General features: G+C 36.0%; 1 pseudogene; it reads left to right on the forward strand.

The window, feature by feature from the left end:
* The first annotated feature begins 5,129 nt into the window (after window positions 1–5,129).
* Window positions 5,130–5,575, forward strand: LOC103749603 (annotated as a pseudogene).
* The last annotated feature ends 2,231 nt before the right edge of the window (window positions 5,576–7,806 follow it).

Genomic DNA, 7,806 nt, shown 5'->3' on the forward strand with positions numbered 1-7,806 from the left:
CAGAATTACTGTGGACTTTTCAATCAAAACTATAAGAGCCAGAGGATGCACAAGAAAAGTATTTCAACTTCAAAATGATCACAAATGCCAAACTGGAAGAGTTTATCAAGTAAAACTTTCTATCACAATTGAAGGGGGACAAAATCTTCCATAATATGAATAGGCTGAAAGCATTCATTTCTACCAGACCACCCCTACATAGTCTGGAAGCAAAGAAATGTCTGAAAAAAGGAACGATCATTCCCAAGTGACCACAGAAAGAAATGTAATGAAAGTAGAATTGAAGAAACACGAAACAGGACTAAGAACCCAAACAGAAAAACAGAGGAGAGTAAAAAATATACATATTTCAATAATAACTTTAAATATCAATGGCCTCAACTCCCAAATCAAGAGACACAGACCAATTGAATGGATTAAGAAATAAGAGCCATCGTTTTGTTGTCTATAAGAAACTCATTTTACCTTCCAGGGTAGGCACCACCTTAGGATGAAAGGATGGGAAAAAGATATTCGAAACCAAAGGCACTAAGGAAAAAGCTAACTTTGCTATTCAACAAAATAAACAGACCCATAAAAAATAGGGAAATTGAAGCAGTAATACGAAGCCTACAGAGTAAAAAAGGCCCAGACCCAGATGAATTCAGAGAAGAAATTTACCAATCATTCAAAGAATATCTACAACCACTACTGCCTAAATTATTTTAAAAGTTAGAAACAGAGGGAGAACTCCAAAATTCCATCTATGAAGCCAGTATTGTTGTAATTCCAAAACCAGGTGTAGACACTAACAAAAAAGCAGGCTATATCACTAATAAACATAGGTGTGAAAATTCTCAACAAAATACCTGCAAACTGTATACAGACACACATCAAAACCCCATGGAATTCAGTAGAGGCTCTCTGAAGTTTAAGTGAGGCATTTTTATCTGTTGCTTATTTTATCAGTTGCTTATTTTCTTCCACTAGAGTCTGCAGGTTTTGAATCATTACATTTATGTCTGAAATTCAAAGACAGAAGGAGAGAAGAACTTACTTAGATCAAAAATATTGTTGAGAAAATGACAGTTAAACTGTAAATTGAAGATGGTTTGAACATATGCTTTCCTTCTCAATGAGTGGGCTTCTGGTAATTCATGCTGATATATCTATTATTTTTATTTCCTGTTGTCTTTCAGCTTTTCTAATTGTTATTAGCACAAGTATATAACTGATCTTTATTAGTAGTGAATTTCTTCCTAAAATTGGTTGTTATTTTAATTCATTGTTGGAATACAGATGATGCCAAAATCTTCCACAAAATATTGTCAAAATTAATCTACTAATTTAGAAAATGGAAAGAAACAAAAACTGCAAAACATCAAAACAGTTCTTTCACCATGATCAAGTTGACTTTATTTCAGAGATGCAGGCATGGTTCAGTATACCTAAGTTCATATACATAATAAATCATATAAATGGACTTAAAACAAAAATCACATGTTTATCTCAATGGGCACAGAGAACACCTTTGTCAAAATCTGACATCCATTCATGATAACAGTCCTAGAGAGAACTGGACTGGAGGGAACATACTTCAATATAATTAACACTATATACAACAAATCCACAGCCAACATCATTGTAAAATAGAGAAAAACTGGAAGCATTCCACTAAAATCAGGAATGAGAAAAGCTTGTCCACTATCCCTACTTCTTATCAGTATGGCACTTGAAACTCTAACTAGAGCAGTAAGACAAGAGAAGGGAATTAAAGGAGTACTAATTTGAAAAGAAGTCAAATTATCCCTATTTTCAGATTATATGATAATATACCTAAGATATCTCAAAAATTCCACATGCAAACTTCTAGAACTGATCAACACTTTCAGCAAAATGCAGGTTACAAAATCATTCTAAAAAATATGTACCTTCACTGTATACTAAAAGCAAGCAATCAGAGAAAGAGTTCATGGAAACATTCCAATTCACAATAGCTTCAAAAATTATCTAAGAAAAAATCTAAGCAGACATTAAATCTTCCACAAGGAAACTTTTAAATCATTGAAGACAGAGATTGAGAAAGATGCCAGGAGATAAAAAGACCTTCTGTGATCATGGATTGCTAGAATTAATACAGTGAAAATTAATAGCCTACCAAAAGCAATTTATAAGATTCAATACAGTTCCAACCAAAATCCCTAAGACATTCTTCACAGAAATTGAAAAAAAAAGTCCTAAAATTCTTGTGGAATCACAAAAGACCCCAGATAGCCAAAGCAACCCAGAGCACAAAGAATAATGCTGGGGGGGGGATTACCCTAAGATATCTAAAAATATACCACAGAAATATAGACATAAAAACAGCGTGGAACTGTCACAAAAAGAGACCTGAAGATTAATGGAAAAACATAGAAGATCCAAACATGAATGCACGTTATTACAGCCACCTGATATTTGGCAAAGGTGCCAAGAGCACACACTAGATAAATGACAGCATCTTCAACTAATGATCCTGGAAAAACTAGATTTCCACAAGTAGAAGAATGATATTAGACCCATATCTATCATGGGGCACAAAAGTCAACTCCAAATGGATCAAAGACCACAAAGTGAAACATGACACTGAAACATTTGGAAGAAAATGTAGACAGTACTTACAAGGTGAATTTTCAGAAAAGGATTTTATTAATTGAACATCAGTCACTCAGAAATTAAGATCAATGATTGACAAATGGAACCTCATTAAATTAAAATGCTCTGCACAGCAAAGGAAACCACCAATTCAGTGAAGAAGAAGTCCACAGAGTGGGAGAATATCTTCTGTAGCTATATATCTGATACAGAATTTATACCAAGAATACACAAAAAGGGCTGGTGAGCTGGCACAGCCATTAAAGGCTCAGGCGCAGAACCATAAAAGACAAGAATACACAAATAACTAACAAAGAAACAAGAAAACACATTATCTAAATAAAAATGGAGGGTAGATCTGAACAGAGTGCTCTCAAAAGTAATAAAAATGGCTAAAAAAAACCTTAAAAAGTGTTCAATATCCTTAGTAATCAGGAAACGAAGTTCAAAATTACTTTAGGATTTCGTCTTACCCCACTGAGACTAAGGTCAACAGAACAAATTACACTAAAACCTGGTGAAGATGCAGAGAAAGAGGAACTCTCATTCACTGCTGGTGAGATTCCTACTGGTTCTACCACTTGAAATCAGTGTAAAAAGCTCTTAAGAAACTAAATGTAATTTTAGCACATGATCCCATTATACCACTCCTTGGCATATAGCCAAATGACTCCGCTACTGCAGAGATACTTGTGTAACATATTTGTTGAAACAATAGAGTAGATATAACTAGAAACTGTTATAATAGGTGAAGCAACACAGACTCAGAATAACAGGTGATGATTATTCTTATTCATGGATCATAGCCCAAATATTTTGATGTGAGTATAAATACTGGTAGCTGTAGGAAAAGTAATATAGGAGTAAAAAGAAAGAAGGATATTGAGAGAGGGGAGACTAGGAGACAGGTGTTATCAAGGGGTAAATGGGGAAAATGGGGTTAATTTAACTGGGGATGGAGGAGGAAGGGTTACAGTAGGGGAGAAAGAAGAGAGAAAATTATTTTATAAGTAATGTGATAAAAAGAGAGGAATGCATTAATAGGTCAAACCTTACAGAAAAATACACATATAAAATATATACAAGTACATGTGTATAGGTGAAGGCTATATAACAAAAAAACATAGTTCCAGACAGGAGAAACCTCCCTTTGACTAGTTGGTCTGGGTAGTCCAAGAGACTACCAAATTAACACAGGCAATTAACACAGGCTATTACCACAGTTGATTGCCTCCCAGCACTTGCAGGTAAGACTCTATTTCTGAAGACAGAACATACTTCCGACAGAGGACTGGGAGCAATTGAGCTGGAAATGACCTGAAAGTCTTCTCCCTGAAGACTAGCACCCATAGCATCAGAGGTCACTATAGAAGCTGCCAAATGTGAAAAGCAATCAATGGTCCTACACAGCTTTAAAGCCTAATAAACAAAACAATGACTGGACCAGAAAACTATATTGATGTAGTAGTGACAATTCTATTTGTTGGTAATTTGTCTAATTGGATTTAAGGCCCTCTCAATGTGAGGGAATTCATTTGTGGTACTGTAAATATAGCCAAATACACATGGCTGAAGTAGTCCTAACACTAGAAAGAAACCTATTTCTGTCACATCCTGAGACCAATGTAATTTCCTACTGTATTCTAATTATGTATCCATATGTTTACAGATAGGCCTCTCACCACTCATCAATGAATCTTCCTTTTGCAACAAATGAAAACTTTGCAGAGTTCCACACTGGTCAAATGCAGAGAATGAGTGTTTGTGAGGTGCCCAGCTCCAAGTGACACATCTACAATGCAACCTCTACACCTGACTCAGGGAACATAGCAGAACAAGTGATGGAATGAAAATTAATGTGTCTCTCAACTCTCACCATTAAATCTTACATATGAAGCAGGCGATTATCCTAGAAAGCCACAGTTGGTCAAACAGCAGAGAGAATAAGAGACTGCAAAGTCCTTGTCACTGGGTAGCATACCTATTTCAAACCTCTTCCACCCAAGGGCCAGGGAACATTGCTGAAGAAGGGGAAGAAAGACTATAAGTGACAAGAATGGTGAAATACCACAAGAAAACAGAGTTTTCAGGCTTTTGGAGTGTATTCATATGAATTTACAGAAATGGTGACAGTATTAACAAGACCCATGTAAACTCAAACCAGACAAAATCATAGCACAGGATTTGGGGGAAAAGGGTAAGAAGCCCCAACCTTTGCTGAGAAACTATAGGAAATTAATGGCTACTGGGAGAAGGAGAGTTGGATTTCTTTAAGGGAGTGATGCTTGACAGTTTGACCAGGCTCCTGGGGATGGATGCACATCAAGGGACATTTGGGGACACATACTTGGCTTGAATATCCTTAAGATATATGACAGAATGCATGAAATCTGGTGAGTGTGAGCTATGGGGAAGTGCAGTTATTGGAAGGGGTCTAAATATGATCAAGATATATTGTATGCTTGCTACCTTGGGAGACTTCACAGAATCCTCCCTCTTTCCTTTTTGCCACTGCCATGCCATCCAGACTGAGGAAGATCTGGAAACTCTGGGGCCACATGAGCCACGGCCATGGCCACATCGGGAAACACCAGAAACATCCAGGAGGCCAGGATAATGCTGGTGGCATGCATCACCACAGGATCAACTTTGACAAATATCATCCAGATTACTTTGGCAAAGTTGGTATGAACCATTATCACATAAAGAGGAACCAGAGCTTCTTCCTGTCAACCTTGATAAATTGTGGACATTGGTCAGTGAACATACATGTGTAAATGCTGCCAAAAACAAGACTGGCTTGCCCCCCCCCATCATGGATGTGGTGCGATCCAGCTACTGAAACGTTCTGAGGAAGGGAGAGCTAGCTAAGAAGCCCATCATTGTGAAGGCCAAGTTCTTCAGCAGAAGAGCTGAAGAGAAGATTAATAGTGTTGGGGGCACCTGTGTCCTGGTGTCTTGAAGCCACCCAGGGAGGTTCATTAAATGCTAACATTGTTTAAAAAGAGAGAGAGGGAGAGACAGATTGTATGAAATTCTCAAATTTCAATTTATAAAATGATAAAAACGTACTTCAGTGACCAAAGATGACAGCTGTACTATTATGTGGTCATAAACAGCTATTTAGAAGGAAATTTGATAGTCATGTCATTTCCATATATCAGAGCAACCATGGTAATTTCCTGATTAGGGCCTACCCTGAGACCTCCCTATCCATAAGCTTTTGAGCAAAAATACAGTACCAGATATAAATACAGTTGTCTGGATCAAGGATCAAATCTAATCAGGAAATGGTTGGTTTCCCCTATATTTGTCTTGCCACTATCACAACAGTGTGATTATCTTCCCTACTTGGTTGGTATTGTTGAATACAGGGTAAGTAGCTTAGTAGCACTATTGATAGCACTTCCCCTCAGAAGCCTACAGAGCATTTTCCAAAACTGTGAGAGTCAGCCACCTGAACAGAAGGTCCCAGTCCAGCTCCATCTTGACTTCTCTGTGTTCAGCAATGGCATTGCCCATCTAGTTCGGATTTGTAACTAACAGCAGAGAAAATTGCCTTTATTGTTATGGGGGCTTCTGGAGCCTCCCTGATCAACAGCTTATAGGGAGGTAGCCCATATCTGGCACTGGATTTTCATTTAATCACCTATATCTTCTAAGAGCAACTTCATTCACCACCCTCATCCTGGAGGACAGAGAAACATTTCATTCTGTGGTGTAGACAGTTTCCCTTGCTCCAGTCTCCACATTTAAAAAATTTTTTATACAAAGTCTAAACACCTAGCTACCTACAGTTGGTTTAAAATCTCTTGGGAGAGCCAGGGATCTTGGTGCAAAACCTTAATCCCAGGGAGGCAAAGGAAGGCAGATCTATGTGAAATCTAGGCTAGTCTGGTCTATAGATTGAGACATAGGGACACCTTGTTTAAAAAAAGCTTCTTGGGAGAAAAATGGTGTCAAAAGCAGATGATGTTTAAGAAGAACTATCATGATAAAGACAACATAATCAGAACCCACATCTCACATTCTCAAAGCTGAAATGTTGAAAACTTTCCTCTCATACCAGGACCATGGTAAAGTCCACATCTGCCACCTTTATCCAATAGAGCATTGGAAGTTCTAGTAATGGCAATTAGACAAGCAAAATAAAAGTAGAAGTGTAGAAAGTTCTAATGAAAAAACCAAAAATGTCAAAAAAATCTATCCTTGCCAACACACACACACACACACACACACACACACACACACACACACAATTTTTTAGATGACTAATATGATATAAATAGATAATTTAAAATAAATACAAAACATTCCATAATGCCCATGCAATCTAAGACAGTATGTTTCCTACATAAATTCCAATGTCCTGACATGGACTATATTCTTTAAACATTAAAAATCTTTAACAAAAAAATTAAATTCAATAATAAAAATTATACTATCTGATAACATTTAGGTTCCCTTTCAAAACAGAAACTAGAAAGTGATTTATTAGAATATTAAATATACATCAATGATTTAAAATATGTTATCCAATATTTATTAAATACTTTAAATTTATCAAATAAAAGAAGTCAATTAAATCAACCATTAGTATAAACAACATCCATTTGTAATGCATTACTATAATACCTAAAAGTGTTCTCAATGCACAGAGAGAACTCGCTTTAGAAGAAATAAATAGATAAAAGTTAGAAGAAAACTCTAGGCTGTGATAACTAGAATTTTAATCTGAACGTATTTCTGCTCTCTGATTTTGTTGCATGATGTCTGATGCTCTGCAGAAGAAACAATCATTTTTGTCTTATCTGTATTCAAAGAAGAGGGTAGAACAAAAGTATTTTGACTTAGTATCTGGCACATGAGCCTTAAAACCCCAGCAACAAATTGATTATAAATCTCTTTCTCTTGTGTACAGGTAAATTTTCAAGATGATGGAAACTGTAAATTCATTATTTTTCAGAGTTGTAAGATTTATCAGATAGATACACAATAAAAATCCAACATAAAATCAGAAACTATTGATTGTATTGCCTCCATTTTGTTAATCATTTTATATCCATTCTTATTTTCAAGTTTTCCTTTCTGGCACTTATTTTTCACCTTTGCAATAATCTACTGAAATATTATGACAAATTAATATATATTCACTCAGTAATTCTAGAGGAAAGATTTATTTTATTTTATTTA

The sequence above is a fragment of the Nannospalax galili genome, unplaced genomic scaffold (genome assembly GCF_000622305.1).
Source record: "Nannospalax galili isolate Female #2095 unplaced genomic scaffold, S.galili_v1.0 scaffold586, whole genome shotgun sequence".
NCBI lineage: Eukaryota > Metazoa > Chordata > Mammalia > Rodentia > Spalacidae > Nannospalax > Nannospalax galili.